The 21,956-nt window shown below is 46.1% G+C and overlaps 1 long non-coding RNA gene across 1 annotated transcript; it reads left to right on the forward strand.

Moving 5' to 3' along the window:
* Positions 1 to 345: 345 nt before the first annotated feature.
* LOC123580706 lies at positions 346 to 21,730 on the forward strand. The gene is made up of 2 exons (XR_006703419.1): positions 346 to 387; positions 20,904 to 21,730. It is a non-coding gene; the product is annotated as an uncharacterized LOC123580706 (long non-coding RNA).
* Positions 21,731 to 21,956: the final 226 nt, after the last annotated feature.

Raw genomic sequence — 21,956 nt, forward strand, 5'->3', positions numbered from 1 at the left:
TAGGAATGTTTTTATAAAGTTACAAAATAATAGTTTGAAAGTATTCTTGCTATCAATTTCTAATTTGTACATAATACATGGTCAGTTTTTATAAATGTCCCAAGGGAAAAATATGAATAATACAATGACTAAGTGAAGAGTTCTATATTTGTCCATTAGACTAAGATTGTTAATTAATTAATTAATTAATTATTTTTTATTTTAGAGAGAGAGTGTGCAAGCCAGGGAGAGGGGCAAAGGGAGTGAGAGAGAGACTCCCAAGCAGGTTCCACATTCAGCGCAGAACCCAACACAGGGCTCAATCCCATGATCCTGGGATCATGACCTGAACCAAAATGGAGAGTTGGACACTCAACTGACTGAGCCACCCAGGCACCCCTAATTAAGGTAAGTCATTACCAATAATGTCTCTCAGTGACAGAGAAATCTACTTTGATTGTGGAACTGTCAGTTTCTCTTTTGTAATTCTGTCAAACTTTATACATTTTGAAGTCATGTTATTAGGTGTCTACATGTTATATTTTCATATCTTCCTGGTGAATTTCCTTTCATTGGTATGTATTTACCCTCTATCTCTAATGATGCCTTTTGCCTTAAAGTGTATTTTGTCTGGTACTAATATTACTCTACCACTTTTCTTTCAATTGTTATTTTTTCTGTTATATCAAACTCCATCCCTTTACTTCACTTTTTCTGGGTCCGTGCATTTTAGTGTGTCTCTTATAAATAGCATATAGCTAGATTAAAAACTTCCAGCTTAACAATCTCTGGCTGTCTTGGCTCATACATTTATTGTGATTTCTGTTGTACTTGTTTATCTGGGAATATCTTAATTTCTCCTTCAGTTTTGAAGGATCGTCCTACTGGATATAGAATTGTTGATTGACAGTTTCTTGTTTATGATGAGTTATTTTTCCCTTGCTGCTTTCAAGATTCTCTCCTTGGATTAAAAAAAATTTTTTTATAAGTTTATTTATTTTGAGAGAGACAGAAACAGTATATGTAGGGAAAGTGTAGAACGAGACAGAGACAGAGAATCCCAAGCAGGCACTGCACTGTCAGCACAGAGCTGGATGTGGGATCCAAACTCACAAAACTGTGAGATCATGACCTGAGCAAAATTAAGAGTCTGACGCTTAACCAACTGAGCCACCCAGATGCCCCTCTCCTTACATTTTGACAGTTTGAGTATGATGTAGATAATATAATGTGATAAGTCTGGAGATCAGATTCTCCTCTCCTTAAATGGGTTAATGTTGTTATTGTTGGCCAATGCTGTTTGTTTCGTGACTTTGCTTGACTAATTCTGTAAAGTCTGCATTCCCTGTGTACAACCATTGAAGTCTTTGCTTGGTCAGCCTAGTACTCAACTAATGATTGGTCAGAGGTTGCCTTAAATGCTTTGAACAAACCTTTCTAGATTGTTCCACATGGATACACAAAGCTCTAGTACATTCATTTCAACCTATGTATAATAGTCCATTGTATGGATATACCTCAATTTATTCATCCTTTAATCTGTTAGTGGACATTTAGGTCATTACTAATTTTTTGACATTACATAGAAAGTGCCATTGAATGTCTAGTTCATGTGTGAGAGTTGCTTTTTTTTTTTTTAAACCATGTATACCCGGATGTGTAATTGCTGGGTGATGGAATGCATATCTTCAACCATAGGAAATACTGCCAAACTGTTCTCCAAATAACTGTACTCATTCATGTATCCACTGTCAGCGTAGTCTATTTAATGGTTTATTTTGTTTTAATTAGCTTTAAAGCTTACCTCAAAAATCTTCTCCTTCAGAGAGCTGCTTGTGGTTCTCCAACTAGAAGTAATCTTGTTCTTCTGCATCACTGTAAAATCCTGTTCTTTTCTAACCTGTTGCATTACCTTCGATTTGCCTTGTGCCATTGTTGTATGAATGTCCCCTCTCACCTACAAGATTCACTTTCCTGGATCACATGGACCATGGCTGTTCCTCAAAGCATCTGCTATAGAATGAGTTACACAGTAGTCACTGAACTGAATTATTCACAATTTTAATACCTGTTTACTGGATCTGACACAGGACCAGTCCCGCTGGGAAGCTTTCACTTTTCCCTCCTTCTCCCCTGAGTATTTCAACTCAGCTAAGTTCATCCACTATCGTTGGGCACCTAAATCTGTAGACATTCACTCTGAGATGGATTGGGGCTGGGATCAATGTGGTCTCCATGCGGAAATTTTGGCTAAATTCCTCTTCCTGCTGTGAAACACAGGCTTCCTCGTGAGCTGCCACTTAGGCAAACATCTTTGATGTGGGAGAGGTACTCATTTAAGGTTTGGAGTAATTTAGACACAGCTGGAAGTAAGTTAGCCTTTGCTTAGCTGATCTTTCCTCATGGAAGTACAAAAAGATAGTGAGAAAACGATGTTGGGAGAGACATTCAAGCAGGACATTTCAAATCACATACACTCACCCATTCACAGATAAACAGCCACTTTGCTGGTTACAACACCTTCCTAGCTAGTCCTCGAAGTTGTTCCCCAAGGACCACTCCTGGTCACACCTGGTTCCCATTACTGTATCTACTGGAAAGTGGTAAAGCTGCCTTTCTTCAGAAGTGCTGAGAAGTGCGGTATTTCACTGTGACTCGCCCTTGGCTTGTCCAGAGCGGCTCGTCTGACACTTTCACGTGATCATGGTTATCCACAGCCCCTCATGAAGGCGCATTCTGTCTGTCCAGACGGAAACAAATAATTGGCCTGGAAGTTTAAAATGCCAGCGGGATTCAGCGCATACCCCCTTGGGCAGATCCATCTCTCCTGCACACTTGGTTGTGATCTTGTCTCGTGCACCATACTCTGTACGCAGGCATGTTCACCTTGGGTACAAATGGAGCTGTCCGCCCTTGCTTGGACCCCTGGATGGAAGACCCATTGCCTTGGTTAATATAAAAGGACCAGGGAGAGCTGGGAGTCGGTGGCCTTTGGGGGACTGTGCAGCTCTTATAAAGAGAGGGGCTATTCTTTCCTTCCTGATGGAGAAGGGAAGGCAGCCCTTTCTCTTCCTTAAAGCCTAAAGAGGGGACCCCAAGCAATCTATTCTTAAAGGCCTCATTATCCATGTTGCCCTATTCAGAAATCATTTGCCCACATTTAAATCTCTTTTCAGAAAGTTTTTAAAAGATCTTTTGAAGGTGCTTGAAAAATTCTTTTTAGATTTTGAAGGAGCCTATGCAATGGGGACGGCATTGCAGGAGAGAGGATGTTTAGAGAGAGTGGGCAGAATGGAGACGGAGCAGCAGCTCTCCCACAGCTTGGTCAGGCCAGGGTTCCTGAGCGTTCTGTGTGGCTCCAGTGGATGCCAAGGTGGCTGCACTTGAGTCCCCTTGCTGTTCCCTTCCTCCCTTCCTCTTATCCCTCCCCACACCAGCCTGCTTCCTGTTGAGTGAGAAGCACCCACAGGAGAAGGCCCTAAAGTCAATAGTCTTCTGGGGTGCCTGGGTGGCTCAGTCGGTTAAGTGTCTGACTTCGGCTCAGGTCATGATCTCCTGATTCATGAGTTCAAGCCCTGTGTTGGCCTCTGTGCTGACAGCTCAGAGCCTGGAGCCTGCTTTGGATTCTGTGTCTCCCTCTCTCTCTGCCCCTCCCCTGCTCATGCTCTCTCTTTCTCTCAAGAATGAATGAACATTAAAAAAAAACTTTAAGTCAATTTAAAAAAAATAAAAAATAAGCCATTTATAATTGTGAATTCTTTAAGGATCCTCACACAATTCTATAGATTCATAAGCCCTGGACTTGATAATGGAGCCACAAAAGTCAAACACAGTGGAGAGTCAGGTACACCTTAGGGCTAACCTTTGAAGATAAAGCTTCCAAAAAGAGACTTAATTATAGGGAAATGATTTTTGAACCAGGAAACATGAATGCAATGAGACAGTTCACAGTGGGAACACAAGCAGAATTGCCATCATTGTAGAAGAGGGCCAAGAAGATGCTACAGGTGGCCATGGAAGGCCGTGTGTTGGCCAAAGTAATAAAGGAACAGAAATTCCTAAGTGTGAACAAAGTGAGAGGAGGGAGTGGAAGGAAGAGAGCATCACACCAAGGAAGGCAAAGGTGACTTGAGAAAGGAGGCTGGTTCTGCTTTGCCTCAGTTCCCATTTCCATTTCTTCCCTCATCACCCCTCACCCGGCAAATGCAATGTCTACAAAGCTGTGACTCCTGGGGTCCAGTCTCAGTGGTATTGGTTCAAAAGAACAGAGTTTGGGGGGCACCTGGGTGGCTCAGTTGGTTAAATGTCCAACCCTTGATTTTGGCTCAGGTCACGATCTCATGATTTGTAAGATCGAGCCCCCAGTCGGGGTGCGAGCTGATAATGCAGAGCTTGCTTGAGATTCTCTCTCTCTCTCTCTCTCTCTCTCTCTCTCTCTGTTCCTCCCCCACTTGCTCTTCTCTCTCTCTCTCAAAATAAATGAATAAACTTAAAACAAAAACAACAGAGTTTGGAAACCAAATGTTATGTCATTATTACCTCAGTTCTTTCTTTGCATTTCTCAGTCATGAAAGGGGATACTCCCTAGCCTACCTTCCACTTCTCTAGCGGCCTCTCTGCTTCCTTGGGGCACAATCCTTCTTTCTCCTCTCCCCATAATTCCACCTTACAGCTACTCCAGGGCTACCCCCAGTGCCTCTTGGATCCTCCTCTCTTGTCCCTTTTACTTCCAATTCTGCTTGTTAAAGTCCCAAAGAACCACTTTGCCGGCAGGGGTGTTTTCAAGGGTGGGAAGGGAAAGCAGAGAAGTGGGCCAGCAGGAGTTCCCCTGGCAGGAAAGGGGAGGGGGTGGGGGCTTGGAACAACATTGGCTAGTTATTTTATCCTGTTAAACAAGGAGTATATAAGTTCTTTACAGCTAAATGACCTTGACGAGGACACTGTGTGACCCAGGCTGAGTTATTTAACCTCTCTGAGCTGAAGGTTCTTTAGATTTAACTGGGCGTAATGATTTCTGCTTCATGGGGGTGGCTGAAAGAGTTGAATGGGTGACCCGTGAGAAACACAGTGTCCCTTTGAACCCAGTGGCTAACCACATCTCTCTGTAGACCCCTGGGAACACGGGAGAGCAGTGCCTACAGTTCAGGAGACACGACTTCCTCAGAGTCCCCCAGGATTAGGGCCTCCTCTCAACTGTCATGGGCACTCTCTGACTCCCTGCTCCACCCTCAAGACCTGGCTCTGCTCTCAGTGGGTTCTATTTTCCTCAGATGTCTGAGGAAGCCTCAATTTCATCTGATTTCCTGGTTAGTTTGATTCAATACTCCTTGAGTGTCCCTGGAGCCGCAGGCCTTGTTGGAGGAGCCTCTGGTATTAGTTTTAGTGGTATTGGTCTGGGAGTGGCTGGTTGGGAAATATTCTTTCTCGGACACCCAGGCAGAAGGGCTTCCCTGTTTGGGCCAAATCTCCAAGCAAATGCCCTTCTCTGGACCCTGGGTCTCTGTACCTGCCTCATTCCCTTTTGCTGCTCTGACTGGGTTGAGTCCCCTGGGTCCTCTCTCAGATGGCTGGGGCCTTCCCTGCTGCCCAGTCTTCCCTGCTGCCCGGGATTGCGTGGAAATGTGGGCTTGCAGATCAAAGGTGGAAACGCGAGGGAAGGAAGGCAGGAAGGAAGTAAGAAAGGAAGTCACTGCTCCATCACAGGCTGTGATGTGAGACTCCCAGGATTTTATATCCATGACTGGCCAGCACAGCACTTGATGTGTAAAGCACAGTGCTTGGTGCGTGGTAAGCACTATACAAAAATGTGTCAGGTGGCTATTGATCTAATGTGTTGTTCTTTTTTCATTCGTGGGAGTCAAAAGGGGGAAAATACCTGCCACACTTGCTTCCTTTGCTCTGTGTTGGGGCCAGGACAACCAGCACATGAGATAAACTGTCAACGCTCAGTTTCTCTGTGGGCACTCACCCAGGATGGGGGGGCGGGGGGTGCTGTTCTGATGGGTGGGCACGCAGTCACCTTTTCAACTGTCTGTGAACAAAGCAGGACTAGTGTCAACAGGATGGGGAGGTCTGAGGAGTGGGGAGGGAGAAGCTGTTTAACCCACTTAGTGAATCTGCTGCTTAGAAACACAAACAATGACTGTGCTAATTACTAATGATAACAAGGTTTGACAGTTTTCAACACATATCAGTTATCTTCTTTGGATCTCCCTGCGGCCTGTGGGATGGGACGAGCATTCCTCCCGGATTTATGAATTGACAGATAAGGGGACTAAAAGGCAGAGAGATTGGGGAACTCATACAGGTTTACACAGCTGAATCCAGATTCAAACCCAGGCCTGAGTGTCACCGCCTCCGGGAAGGCTGCCCTTTTCACTGCCTCATTGGCTCCTTCCAGACAGGCATAGGCCAGCAAGGAAGCTGGTGGTAATTCAGTGTGTCACTTTCTCCCACTGGTGGAGAGGGGACCATGCTCTCAGTATCTACAGAAGGAGAGACTCACTCCAGATCTCTGAAAATTCCTCACTCAGGGCCTGGACAGACCTCTTGGGCCCAGGAATCATTCTGCCCGTGAACTGGGAAGTGGGACGAGACAGGGGCAGGAGTACAGGCCTTGGAGTTGATGGCCCTGGGGTTCCAAACCCAGGCACTTACAAGCTGTGACTTCAGGTGGATCACCGTCTGTGCCTGGGCTTCATTTCCTTCAACAGTAAGCGGAGGAACAGGTGGGGACAGCCAAAATAATTCTAATTTCGTGTTTTTGCTGTGAGTTTCTTGCACTTTGCTGTGAGTTTCTTACACTTTCTCTGTGGCCAGAGAAGCTCCTCCAGACCACCCAGGAAGAGGCCATGCAGGGTGAGGGAGGCCTTATGGCTGATGGCAGATGAAAGAGATGCCTAGGGTTACGGGGGCTGGAAAGGGAGTGGTTTCTCGGCAGCTTCCATAGCCAGAGACCTCTTGCGCCCCTCTATAGGCCTTTGCGGTTTTCCGAGTGCTTTACACACCTGACCTAGGAGGGTTGGCATCCCGTTTTGCAGCTGGCAGAGCTGAGGTCTGGAGGAGAAAGGAAAGCTAGAATTCCTAGTCCCTGCCCAGCATGTTCAGGGTATTCTGGCACCTTGTTTCACCCTAATACAGACCTTATGGGGTAAGCATTACTGTGCCCATTTGCTGCTGAGGAAACTGAGGCTCAGAGAGGAGTCCCTGGCTCACAGTCACATAGCTCCCAGGAGGTAGAGCTGGGCTGATTGCAAAACCTATGCTTCCTTCACCCCAAAGACAGGATGAGTGCCTGCTTAAGGCCAGCCTCTGGACTCCCAGCCCAGTGCTCTTTCTTTGGCCCGCATTCCCCTTGTTCTGCTCTGAGCCTTTGGGTGGTGCTAAGTTAGGAGCCAAGGCTCTGCTTTTGCCTCCTTGGGGGGCATCCCATTTCCAGTGGGTTCCCACTGGGTGCTGGCTTGGCTTCTTGGAAAGAGAGACTAGTGAAAAGTCAGTGCCTGAGAACTGCCCCTGGGGCAGCTGGACTCCACCTTGCCCCTTCCTGTGTGGAAGAACGGGGTCTAGTTAGCACAGTCCTGCTTCCTACCCAGGAGCCCTTCTACCTGGCAAGTGTTGTCAGGCCACTGCCCCTTATCACACTTATACCCACACAGGAGGCTCCCGACCTGTCAGACCTGCCCGGGGGACCTTCCTGCCCCGGGTGCCCATTCTCCCGGGGCTGAGGTGTTGCTTCTCTTGCCAGTGATGTGGTTCAGTGCTTATTCCTGTGGTCCGGGAAGCAGAGGCGGACAAAGGAGTATGCAAGGGTTAACTCAATTTTGGCTGTTATTCCTTTTTGGCATCTGCAAGTCAGCTTAATAGGATCTCAGCTTTCCTGTTGCCTCACCAGTGAAACAGAAACCAGACCACAAGGGGGTCTGGAGATGGTTAAACAGTGATGCCTCCCGGTGGGCTGCAGGGCCTCCTCGGAGAGATCAGTAGGAAATGACTGCTAGAAACTCCACGCTGGGCTCCCCTGTTGCCAGGGTGAGGGAAGGGACGGGGAACTGGGGGCTCCCCAGAAGGCCTGGCTCCAGGCAGAGGGGAAGGAAGGCGGTTACAGGGTCCACAGATTTGTGCAGGGCTCCTGGCTCCACCCCCTTTACATCTGTGACTCTCAGTCTGTCAGGGTTCCTGCATCTGAGGATCCAGTGCATAAAAAAAGCACTAAGCTCGGCACAGAATATGCCTAACTCAAGAATTGTCAGCCCTACTGAACCTCTGGTTTTTCTTTTTCTCACTCCCCTACTCTCCCTTTGCAATTCTTCTTTCTTCCTGAAGCGGCAATTCCTTCTATTCATTTCCTGGCCGGCTCCTACTTCAGTTATCAGTCTGAATATCACCTCCTCCAGGAAGCCCTCTGAAACGGGGCTGGGGTCCTCATGGTGCCTGGACTTCCCCCTCCAGTCTCGTCCCTGGCCCTTCCCACCTCCATCATATTTCTCTGGTTTCCACATGGGGCAGGGTTGAGTGTGGTTCCCTCACCTTGATGCTCTGGCTGTGGGCCCTGCAGAGGGTCTGAACCATTCACCACCTCGGGAGGGAAAGAGGAATGGGCAGGGAGGGAGGGAGGACAGGTCACCAGTGCTCTGACCCACTGGGGTGCCCTCTGGGAGCCACGAGCAAGGGGATTTAACCAATCCCGAGGTCGGGACTCTCCTGCCAGGATCGCTTTGCTCTCCACAGTGGTTTTCATTATTTTTCATTCCCAGACTATTTTGGAAGCTGGCTGCCATGGGAACTGAGTCTTTGGAAAGCCCCGGCCTCTTTTCCCCTCCTGCCCCCACCCCTCCTTCCATCTCCATTCCCTCTTAATTGGTTTTTAGTTCCCTGGCTTTCAGGCTGGTCTGTTTATTTTGATTGCAACTCGACAGAACAAATCTTTAATGAACCAGCTTGTGGGGAGAGCCATTAGCAGCTGCCTGCCTCCAGGGAGTGGGGGAGGTGCGGGGCCAGGGGCCCTGCCTTGGCAGCCCCGGGAGGAGACAGTGGCCAGGCATGGGGTGGCAGTGGGCGTTTGGGGCCCAGGCTTCGTTCAGGTATAGCCCAGAGATGAGGAGGCAGCTCTCGTCCTCCCCAAGCTGTCTGCAGCCTCAGCCAGGAGGACCCCACAGCCCTCCTCAACAACCCAGGGGCCTCCAGAGGGCTCCCCCAGTCCTCCCAATGACCCTGAGAGGGTGCACTCTACAGATGAGGGGAGAGGGGCTCAAAGAGATTGAGAGACCTGAGTCACCTGGCTGGCCATCATGCCTATGTTTTTTTGCCTTGGACCCCCAGTTTCCCCTCAGTGTCACTCATCCTTAGGCCCAATTGGCAGCCTTGGCCCAGGCTGGTCTCCTCCAGGCCTGGGTTTTGTGGGACAAATGCCTTCTTGATTTGTGCCTTGGTTTCCCCATCTCTATGGCTCTACTGTAGAGCTGTCTGGGCCTTATACTACTTATGGGACTATTTCTTAGACTGAATGAGATCATGTGTGCCCAAGAGCCTGGCAGACAGGAAAACATATAGATGTGTGTTGCTATTATGAGTATCAAGTGCAGGATAATCCATATAGTTTCCTGAGCTATAGCAAACCCAGAGGAAGCCCCCACACCCTTTGACTGGCTACATCTTCAGGGCGACCTCTATGGATGTGGGTAATTTTCCCTTTCACATTGACCCCATCCTGCCATTCATCTTTGAATCAGAGACCCACAGAATGTTGAGTGGGGAAAGCTGCCTTAGAGCTCAAGCCCAGTAGTTTCATACTGGTGGAAAGAGCTCTAGGATTCTGTGACTGGGACTCTGAAGACAGAAGGTGGGCTCCAGCCTTCTCCCCATCCTAACGTCAGTCCAAAGGCCTCTGCTTTTATCTGCTCTGTATCATGGGGTCATGTGGTATTTCTGTAGAAAGGTGGGTTCCCTTTCTGTACTGGTCATGGTAGGCTCTGCAAAGTACTTCACAGCACATGGGATCCCACTTTCCTTTTCAGTGATTGGTTGGAACTAGGCACTTCTGGCCAATAAGAGGTAAAGGGAAGTCTGATAGGGAAATGTAGGGGAAGTTTCTTGCTCCTAAAAATGAAACACAAGAAAGATGGATTCTTTTTTTCTTGGCTGAGATGTGCCTGGTTGTGGTGCAGCGTACTTTTGGTAGTCATCCCTGTGCCCCTGAAGGAAGTCAGAAGGAGGATAAAACGAATTCACGGAGAATTGCAGAGTATCTGATGACATTGGTGAGCAGCTGACCATATCGGTCCCTGGAGTGGTCTTGTTTCTGGATTTTATCAGGTGATAAACATCCTTATTGTTGAAGCCATTTGAATAAGTTATTTTTGTTTGATCATATACAGCTAAATGTAAGCTAATTTGATATACTAGCTCAATCTCCATTTTAAAGAAGGGGTGAATGAGGCCCAGGGGAGTGGGGAATGCCTGGGTCAAGGTCGTGCTCTGATTAGTGGCAGAGGTGGTCTTCCAGAATCCCTGGACTCTTGACTGCCGGTCTAGGGCTCTTCCCTTGGATTCACAGCTGGCAGTCTGTTATCCTGGGGTCCTTCCAGCTGGCATTGCCTCCTGGTCTCTGGAGGATCTAGGCAAGCCACGGGGGTCCCTAGAAGGCTGAGAGTTGGGACCAACCGGGTAGCATAATCTGAGGGTTCTTCAGCTGTTCTTGTGGGCAGCTTCTGAAGAGCACATAACAGGTGCATAATCCATTCTTGCACCAGATTGTGAGATCATAGAAAGAGGGAGAAATAGAGGTATTTGAGTTGCCACATATATCAGTTAGGAATTACGTTTGGCTACTTAAAATAAACCCTAAACAAGTAAGGGGTTATTTTTCTCACATAATAGGGAGTCTGGAGAGAGGCAGTCCAGGTTGGTACAGTCTTACTCAGCAGGGCAGCCAAGCCAGGAATAAAACCCAGAGGGTGTGAGCCCCTCTCCAAAAGCTCTGAAGCTGCTCTTGCCTCAATTTGCTCCTTCCAAGGTCTTAATCATCCCTCTTACAGATGCCAAAGTAATCTTGCCGTAACTCCTCTGTCACATCGCTTCCTGGCCTAAAATCTCCCTTTGCCCACATGATGTGATCCAAATTCCTTAACCTGGTATTTAAGGTCCTCTGATCAGCCTGTAAACCACCTCTCTGGCCCAATTTGTCGTTTGTCTCCATGCTCAGCTGTGTTCTTCCCCCTTTGGGCAGTGTCCCTTCATTTGTTCTCGTAGATAATCTCCTGTTCTCTTCTGCCTGATGGAATCCCACCACCTTTAGGGTCACCTCATCCCTAAAGCTGACTCAGCTGCTCTGGACCTTCTCTGTGGTTCCTGTGGACATGATAACTTGTGCTACTCAGATCAAACATCTGTCCTGTGCCAACCACCCCAGAAGTTAATCTCCCTGAAGGGTGAAAACGGGCGCTACCTCTTACATGAAGAAGGTACTAGATAAATATTCACTTTTCTTCAGAGCAATTCATCTTGGGCAGCCTCAAGATAGGGGTTCTAGGAGTGTCCTTGGGTTGATTATTGGTGGATTTCCAAAAACAGAGTTGGGAATATGCTCACAGTGATCTAGAAAGTTGACGGAGTGTGAGTTCACTTGAACTTCTGTGGCCATTTGATAACCAGGGATCCTATCTGTCTTGTCCACCACTGTGTCCCCAGCTCACAGCATAGTACCTGGGACTCAGAGGCACTGAGCAAGTGCTTGTGGGAAATGATGCAAGAAAGTACTTCTGAACAACTCGCAGTTGGATCCAATATGCGTGATTCCTATCCTCCCCAGGACTTGTCCTGCAGCCTGGAGAAAGCTCTCTCATCTCAGTCCTTATGGAGGAATTGAGGAAACAAACCCTCAAGGACAAACCCTTTAGGAGACACCACCCAAGGCCTCTCTCTCCCAGCGGTTGTCCAGAGTCAGGGTTCCAGGGTTGACGCTGCAATGTCACCAAGAACACCAGTGCCCTCCCATGCTTCTGCTCTCCCATCCTTAGCATTTCCAAGCTCTTGCTCTAGCAACTAGAGAGTCTAGGAAGTCACACAAGTGGTGTGCTCAGTGGCAGTGGAAAGCAAAGAAGTGGGACACATGACTTTTGGGCAGACGGTGAATAGCACATGCTACCAACTTGTTTGAAGATAAGGGAATAGGACTTGAAGAGATGAAGTCCCTTGTCCAGTGCTCTGTAGTAGGTAAGTAGCAGAGATGGGGTGTCTGATTTTAAAACCTTGTTACTACCAGATAATCACTTGTCATGGTGCAAGACAAAGGTGTGTGCTATAGAGTGTGTGTGGGGCTGTGTAGGTTGTTCAGACACTAGGAACCTCTATCGTAGGCACCAATGAGTAGGGCATTTCAGACACAGGCCCTCTGGACATGTAACTCCTTCTCTTTGAGAATGGATCTTACTGGGTGGAGAAGGAAACAGTGGGATGGTAAGGAGGGGCTGTATGCCTTTACCTTTTTTGAACTTCTATTTTGTTTGTTTATTTTTATTTTAGACAGAGAGAGAGCACACGAGCGGGGGAAAGGGGCAGAAGGGGAGAGAGAGAGAATCTTAAGCAGATCCATGCTCTGCACAGAGCCTGACACAGAGCTTGATCCCATGACCCTGGGATCATGACCTGAGCCGAAATCAAGAGTCAGATGTTCAACCGACTGAGCCACCCAGGCGCCCCTAAACTTTTATTTTTAGGTATAATATACATTCAGAATAGTGCACAAATTATAAGAGTATAACTTGATTAGTTTTCATAAAGGGAACACACCTGTGTTCAGCACCCAGACTAAGAAGCAGAGCATTACCAGTATTTCAAAAGGCCTCTTTTTGTCCTTTCCAGTCTTTATATCCCCCTGCTGAGGATTAACATTATCTGCATCAAAGCAATTTTGACTGTTTTGGTACCTCTCATAAGTGAAACCATACAGTACATATTCTTATGTGTGAATTCTTTGTTCAAAATTATGTTTGAGATTCATCCATATTGTTATATGAGTTGTGGTTCATTCTCATTGCTGTATAATATTCCATTTTGTGAATATATGGTGATATATTTCTCCATTTTTACTGTTCATGGGTATTTTGGGTAACTTTTAGTTTTTAGCTGTCACAAATAGTGCTACTCTGAGCATTTTGAACATGTAGCCAATTCTGTTGGAAATACATCTGGGAAGGTATATATTTAATTATAGCAGACACTGCTAAAGAGTATCCAAAGTGGTTATACCAATTCACATTCCCACCATTATATGAATTCCAGTTGCTCCATGTTCTCGCCAACATTTGATATTATCAGTACTTATAACTTAAGCTCTTCTGTCTGGTGGGCGTGTAATGACGTCTCATTATGGCTTGGTATGCATTTGCATTTCCTGCTTGATTGATAACATTGAGCGCCGTTTTGTATGATTATTGGTCACTTACGTGGCTTTATCTTTAAACTTTGAGTGAGGAGGGAGAAAAATGGGGAGAGACCTCCTGAGTATGAAGGGGTATGAATGCTGGGTGTGGGGACGCTTGAGTGGCATATCTCTGTTGCTTGCAGACCGAGTAGAAGGGGAGGTCTGGGAATGAGGGCTGTTGTATCCATGGAGTCACACTCACAGGAGAGGTAGTGAGATGCTGATATGGGGAAAGGCTAGCTTTGGCTCAGGCATTTACTAGCTGCCATATTTCAGGCAATTTCCACCTCTGTCAAGGGGAAAGAAGAATAATACCAACTGGATAGTGTTGCTGTAAGGTTTAACTGAGATGAAATGTGGACAGTGTCTGGCACAGAGATATGCAGAGATAAATTGTCTACGGTGCCTGGCCTAATAAATGACAGCCATTATTCCTCTGGAATGACTGGGGAGTGAGGACCAGAACAAGTGTGCTATCAGTTGTGGGAACAACAGCAGAATACCTTGTGACTTGTACGAGCCTTCCTCTGTGGCTTAGAATCTTGCATCTCATACACCAACCCTCACCTTAAGAAATCAGCCAGTCTAATTGTTTGTCCTGTTCAGATCTCCTGCCCTAAGAACTTCTGAGTCCCACCTGGGGCAATAAAATAAAATGCACTCATTTTTCCTAACAAGATGTTATGTAAAAGAATTGTCAGTTTCGTGTTCTTCCTTGCTTCGCTAAGTCAATAAAAGTCTGTTTCACTTTTTATCATAAGGGCTTTCTCTAACTGAGCGGTGGCTTTTCCCCAATTTAGATGTTATTCATCTAATCTCACATTGTCTTGTCCTGTATTGCCATGAAATTTATTTGTCCACAAGGGGTAAAAATGGGCACAGAATCATCAGCAAGTGAATACCAATAAATTCATGGCCAAAACCAGCCCCAAAGACCAACAAGTTTAAGGTCTTGCTTGGCTGGTGGCCTTCAGGGAATGAACCTTATCTTGGGTTGCCTCTGAAAATGTTGCAAGAATTGGCCTGTGCGCTGTCGTTCACTGAACCCCGCTCAAGTGCTTACCTCATCTGCCAACAATACCGGCTGTTCTTCCTCTGTCCTGACTTTGTGTCCCAGAGAGTTAACTTGAGAAACACAATCTCCAAAAACTCCTTTTGCTGAGGACTATAGTTATAGACAGTCACCCTCTGGTTGCAAGCCCAAGACAGGAGGCCCAGAAGCAACACATCTGGCCAAACGGTATCAACTTGCATGAGTCATCTCAGTCCAAATCAACCTCTCCACCAGACTGGAGGTCCACTCCTTGCAGGATTCTCATTGTAACCCAGCTTCTTCTGCATATTTTACAGAAGGGCGCAACTCTGCCAAGAATAGTCTGGAATTACAGTGACCAGGTTGGGGAACTTTCAACATGACCAAAATGGCCCATCTTAATGGAGCCTAGGACTGGGGACCGACACACTTTTTCTGTAAAGGGTCCGATAGTCAATGTTTTAGGTTCCTGTGAGTCTCACAGTCCCTGTTGCAACCCTTCTACTGTGCCACTGGGGTGCAAAAGCAGTGATAGACAGTACATAAACAAATGGGCATGACTGTGTTCCAGCAAAAACTTATTTACAAAAAAAGGCCCGTGGGCCAGAGTTGGCCTGTGGGCTGTCGTTTACTGAACCTTGCTCTAGTACTTACCTCACCTGCCAACAACACCATCTTGGCAAAGCAGTAAAGATGGGGCATGGGTGGACATCAAGACCTCAAGGCCCATTTGAAAACCTCCAAATGAATTTTATACAATTATTCCCTGTGATGGAATATGAATATATTTGGCTGTTTTTGTTTGTTGTTGGCCTTTTTTTTTTGTGCATGTTTTTCCCCCAGATTTGTTGAAGCCTTTCCTTGCTGAAGAGCATCAAAACAAGGCATTCAATTTTGTATTTCTCACTAGAGGAGTCCCAATCTACTGCTGTAATGATGAGTATCCTTATTTTCCTGAGAAGATCATTAGGATCTCTGCAAGATATTGGTGCTTACTCAAAATTTCCTCTGTCCATACTCCCTCCACCCCCAATCTTCAGACAGAGTAGAAAGGATGGGTAGATTTTTCAAATTAAAGTTAGCTTAGCTTTCAGAAACACTTCAATTTCCCTGGTTGAAAATACTTCCTTGGCCTTATTGACAATAAGATCAACTCCTTTGAGAGTATATCAGTTCTCTACTCGTTAAGGTAACAAGCCTACCCAAGCACCTAGGACTTTATCTCTAATCCTAGACTCTTCCCTGTTAAAAGCAGTAATAAGCAAATACTATAATGGATCCATACATCTACTAGTTTGTTTTTTGTTTTTAAAGTAGTCTTCATGTCCAGCGTGAAGTCCAACGCAGGGTCTGAACCCATGACCCTGAGATCAAGACCTGAGCCAAGATCAAGAGTTGGATACTTAACTGACTGAGCCACCCAGGTGCCCCCAATCTACTAGTTTTATGATTAACATACTCCTAATCCATCCTTGAACAACCTACGACTTGGTTTTCTAGAAAAAGTCATCATAGAAAGGCAACCCTTGGACCATAATGGAAAAAGACTTTATCGGTATTTCTGACACCCAGTAAAGCAGTAAAACTTCAGGGGGTTGAATTTTGGATCTGTGCTTCTCAATTAAAGAAACACAAACCCTCCCTGGCAACTGGAAGGCCATCCCAAACAGAAATTTCCCAGTGAGGACCCTTAAGAATTCTCCAGAAGCAGAAGATCTTCAGGAGACTCTAGCCTGAGACCTTCATAAGCAGAAGACAGCATGGCAAAACCAGTTTATTCTTCCAAATCTTTAGAATAAGGCCGTCTAGATGTCTGAAGCCACAGACGAATATACTGTCCTTCATCTAGCCCTCTGACTTTAATTTTTGCCCCTTTCTTTCCACTTCTCAGTTTTGTAGTAAGGGTTTGCTGATAGCATAGCTGTTGCCCCGCAACATTTCTCTTACTGAGAAATGTCTTTGGACATTGTCATGTGATTTTGTTGTTGTTCTTCCCAAAGGAGATGTCAAGAGATTATCCAAGTCTATTGTTAAGCACCTACACCTTCAAGACAGTCTGTCCTCCACTAGGGTACTGTTTTTTTTTTTTTAATGTGGAAATCAAGCCTTAACTTGTTCAAACTGTTTAGGTATTTAAGATCTCAACACCCTCTGCAAAACATATCTCACTGAAACATGCCTCTAGGAACTTACAAAATGAAACCACATAGGCTATTCTAGAAAATTAGCTGGAGGAAATATTCTTTCACTTTTTATGTGGAACGTCTAAATGGTGATTTCTATAATGAGGGCTATACCATTGGAAAAGGATGAGAGAAATGTATTATTAATCTTAGCTGAAGTTATAAATGATCTTCCAAAGCTTTTGAGGTTTATCAGACAAATCTAAACTCTTTGGCCCAGTTGGAAATTGACAATCAGATAGCTTTAGATTTTCTGTTAGCTAGTCAGGGAGTTATCTGTGCTGTTGCCAACATTTGTGTGTTACACTTGGATAAATCTTTATGATCAGGTATGACAATCTATTTTGAAGCTGAAGGAGATGGCCACCTTTCTCTCTGAGGTAAACCCAAATGGACTCTGGGACATGATTTTTTTTTTTTTTTAAGTTTATTTATTTTGAGACAGAAAGACAGCATGAGTTGGGGAGGGGCAGAGAGAAAGGGAGAGAGAAAGAATCCCAAGCAGGCTTTGTGCTGTCAGTGCATAGCTCCATGCAGGGCTTGAACTCACAAAACTGTGAGATCCTGACCTGAGCCAAAACCAAGAGTCAGACACTTAACTTACTGAGTCATGCAGGCACCCCAGGAACATGATTTTTAACTTGGGTTCAGTAGTGTGGAGTGCTACCAAGTCTAAACACCACCATAGATTTTATCTTCAAGTGCATAGTGGTTGCTAAGAATAAGCTGTCCAGAGTCAGGAATGTGGGTGTACAGGTGCTGTCACATCACATGATCCAACAACTCACCGCTTGACAGATGGAACAGGGAGGCCAGGTTAGTCCAACTCCAAACTATTGTTTCTGAGATGATAATTCATCTAGAATTCTGACAATTATGTAGAGGCTGCTTTTGTGGCCTCTGGTTTGGCCAGTGAATGGGGAGGGCCCATCCATGATGCAATCACCATCACAGAATATCTGTGACTTCCATAGCGTTTTGTCATTCATGCATCACCTCACCTAGAAAATAACCAGTCCAAAGACTGGTTCTACTTCTGGTGTCTACCTTCTACCAGAACAATAAAAACCACGGGCTCATTTCTCCTAATATGACATCATTTCAGGCTTCTCCGTGTGGTGTTCTCCCTTATGGCGGGAGACTCAGCTTGCTCACTTCTCAGGGAGTAAGCTTTTCATAGGAGCTATGTTGGTCTGTTTTAATATCCTACACATATGACCAATAACTGGCCTAGAATCCTCTGAAAAAAATCACATTATGTATTCTTAGGACAGAAACACATCAGAATTAGCTTTGGAAAAGTTATTTGAATCCTGATAGAGACCCAGCAGGCATGCCCTTGTTAACTAGTTAATTAATCCACCTAGTTATTCAACAACCATTTTGGGTACTTGTGATGTACAAGACCCCATGCTAGGTGACCAGAGCGCCAGCAGGGAGCAGGACAGATGTGAAGCCACCTTTGGGGAGCTCGAAGAGGTGCTTCTTGAAGGCATGAGCAGTATTTGGCTTCCTTCATCAGTTCAGCCGGCTCTGCCCCACGCATGGCCCAAGGTTGAGGGGGGCCTGGAGGATTACCCAAGGCAGAATAATCTCCTTGCTATAGAGCTGCTGCAGTGAGTTTGGGTGCCCAGAATCCCTTTGATGTTGTACAAGTAAAGAGCTGGAAGGGACTTTGGACATGGTTCTCCAACCTTATATTATGTAAATTATACGAAGTATATTTACTACATAAATTAGTAAACTGAGGCCCAGAGATACTGAGAAACTTGTCCAGGATCACAGTGTGCGCGTGTGTGATTGTATTTAAAAAGAGGACATAAACATCATATATTTTAAATAAAATGAGTCAGAATCAAGATCATTTAAAAATGGGCTGAGAGAACCCCATTTGGTTATGAACTCTAAGAACTTAATTTTAAAAATAAAAGATTGTTCTGGGGTGCTTGGGTGGCTCAACTGGTTAAGCGCCCGACTCTTGGTTTCGGATCAGGTCATGGTCTTGAGGTGCGTGGGTTTGAGCCTCACAAAGGGTTCTACGCTGACAGCCAGAGCTTGCTTGGGATTCTCTCTCTCTCTCCTTCTCTGTCTGCCCCTCCCTTGCTCATGTTCTCTCTCTCTCTCTCAAAATAAATAAATGTAAAAATAAATAAAAATAAAAGATTGTCCTGTTTGAACATTGAAGCATCAGTGTTTCCTCTGTTTTGGAACATTAGGATTTTTAAGACTTGGATTTAAAAATATTGCATAGATTGCTAAAAAATTACTCATCCACTCTTTACAAAAACAGTCCTGTCACTGCAGTATCAGTAGGAATGGTACCTTACAGCCCAAATCTGGTTTCTGGGGTAGGGAGAGTAAGACCCTTTTGAGAGGCAGCAGGCCCATTTCCCCATGAAGACAGGCTGTTCTGAGCCAGAGGGTCACTCAGAGAGCCAGACCCCTTGGCCCACCTCTTCTATGTGGAGTTGGGCTCTGTCCTCCCAGACGTGCTGACCTCGGAGTGACCCTTCCAAATCCACATAATCCTGTAAAGGTCAACCTGCAAACCCATCACCAGCAGCTCCATCACAGCCTGAAAACGTCCTGGGCTGGGATGAGGGGGAGCTGGGGCCCTTTGAAACTGTCCCCACTCCTTGCCAGTAGAGACGGTCTTTTAGGTCTGGTGTGAGGGTCCAGCAGAGATGCTCCAGACTGAGGAGTCAGGAGGATCTCCTTTCCTTCCCAAGCAGGATCGTTGCAGGAAGAGGGAGTTCATTTAGAACCAGCCTGGACCGAGATTTGCTTTGTTTTCCTCTGGGGTCTATTCTGCTTCGCAAAGGCACTCCAGGGGTTGCTGAGCACAGCGCACGGGTAATGCATAGGGAATGGCAGCATGCGAGGGGGATAAACCCTAGGGAATCTGAAGCTGGTTCCCAGACAGGAGAGTTGACTGGAGGGGGATCAACAGAGACAAACTTAATCCCTGTCCTCAGAGAGACCTGCCCACTGGGCTTTAGCAAAAGCCTCTGTGCTTTTTTTTTTTTTTTTTGTTCCTGGAGAATTTAGACAAAATAGCCCTGAGCCCCATGAGGCAGGGGAGCAAAGGCCCTCCCTGAGCTGGATTGGGGCCTTCATGGGTCTGACAAGGTCTGTGTCTGGAGGGACTGAGTGGGGCTGGCAATTGGGAACAGAACCTAGTGTGGCAGGGAGACTTCAGTACCTTCAGAGCTGGGGAGACTCTTAGAGGTCATCTAATTCAACACCTTTCTTTTGGGGGATGGACAATGAGTAACAGAAAGGGAGCGAGACCTGCCCATGTTACACAGCACCTGCTGCATTTCAAATGCAGAATTCCTGATTCCCGGTCTAACCCTCTTCCCAGATCCTCAGCCTGAGTGGGAATTTAGGGTTTGTTCATTCGTTTGTTCATTCATTCATTCATTCATTCATTCATTCATTCATTCATTCAGCTTTGTGCCTTGCCCTGTGTAAGATCCATCGAAGAGTCAGAAGAAACTCACCATATTATCTTTGCACCCCAGGAACTTGAACTATAAACACACATGCACATACACATACGTGCACACATGTGCACATGCATGCACATGCAAACGCAAGAACAATTAAGTGGTGATAGAGAGCAGTATGTAGTCTCTTCTGTAATGAACCATCTGGACAGAGTTATAGGAGATCAAAGCATGAGGAATTGGTGTGTGCAGAGGTGAGGCCACTCTAATTCTTACTTTTTTAAATGTTTATTTATTTATTTTGAGAGAGAATGAGTGGAGGAGGGGCAGAGAGAGGGAGAGAGAGAGAATCCATGCTGTCAGCACATAGCCCGATGTGGGGCTCGATCCCATGGCCCAGAGATCATGACCTGAGCTGAAATCAAGAGTTGGATGCTTAACCTACTGAGCCACTCAGGCACCCCGAGGTCACTCTAATTCTTTTATTTTTTATTTATTTTATTTATGTTTTTTAACATTTATTCAGTTTTGAAAGACAGCGCAAGTGGGGCAGGGGCAGAGAGAGGGAGACACAGAATCCGAAGCAGGCTCCAGGCCCTGAGCTGTCAGCACAGAGCCCGACACGGGGCTCGAACTCATGAGCTGTGAGATCATGACCTGAGCCGAAGTTGGCTGAGCCACCCAGGCGCCCCAGGCCACTCTAATTCTTAAAGAGCACTTGTTACCCTGTACCTCAGTGACTGACTGCCCATCTTGCCCTGGCTTGCACAGTGCCACAGTTGCTGGGATGGAATTGAACTGATTTGAATTGAATTGAAAATGGGTCTTGTTTTGGGCAGAACTGGTTCCCTTGTAAGTATGGGATGAAGGCAATGGAAGCTGGACGGAAGAAACTCAGGGGCCCTCTCTGCCTGGTGTCCTGGAATTCAGGCTCTGCCTGGAAGGTGTAGGACTTCCTCCATGCCCTCCACACACTGGTGAGCTTCTGGAGGCCCCACGGGATTCAAATACAACACCATCAATCTCTGGACTGCCCCCATGATGGTGGGGTGTCCAGCGATGGGCTGCTCCAGAGCAGAGCAGTGGAAGCAACTGGAAGATACTTCCCAGCCACCTACAAGGTTCCCATGTCAAAAGAAGGAGGAGCATCCTTCGTCCCTCTGCTGCCAAATACTTACTGAGCACCGGGTCTAGCACAGAGCCATGAATGGACAAGGCACAGTTCTTTCCCAGTTGAAAAGACAAAGAAATAGTATCTGGTGGAGAAAGAACAAGTTAGAGATAAATCATGAAATGAGCTTTGGCTCAGGGCACGGGCTGTGCTGAAGGTCAGTCACAGGTGGACTTTTTGGCCCCAACAGGCTCATCTGTCCAGACCGGCCGTGGAGGAGCCACCCGTGGTACTGCCATCTCTTTAAACATTTTGGGACTCATCTTGGAGACTTGCCTTTTGAGGCTCAGCACATTCTCTGGGTTAGCTTCAAGGGGCAAAACTGGACTTTTTGTGGATGAGTAGGAGTTTTGGAAAGAACCAAAAGTCATTCGTAGCATAATGTAGAGAGAAGTTGAACCCCCGTGTTGCACACCTGAAACTAATGTCAACTATAACTATTATGTGTCAATGCAAATAAAACAAATTAAAAAAAAAAAAGCCATTCTAGCCAAATGCAGGCCATTCGATTCAGTTTCGTTCAGTTCAACAAATGTTTATTGAGTGTCTACAGTCCGCAAGGCTCTGTACTAGGCTCTGGGAATTAGACAAATCCCAACTCTGCCATCTTAGAACTGACAGCTTTGCAGGCAAGATAGACACTAAATTTAAAGACAAGTAATGACTTGGGTAGTGAGTGCATCAAAAAGATGGCGGAGGGGGAAGAGTAGCATCCTGGGCT

The sequence above is a fragment of the Leopardus geoffroyi genome, chromosome A3 (genome assembly GCF_018350155.1).
Source record: "Leopardus geoffroyi isolate Oge1 chromosome A3, O.geoffroyi_Oge1_pat1.0, whole genome shotgun sequence".
In the NCBI taxonomy this organism is placed as follows: domain Eukaryota; kingdom Metazoa; phylum Chordata; class Mammalia; order Carnivora; family Felidae; genus Leopardus; species Leopardus geoffroyi.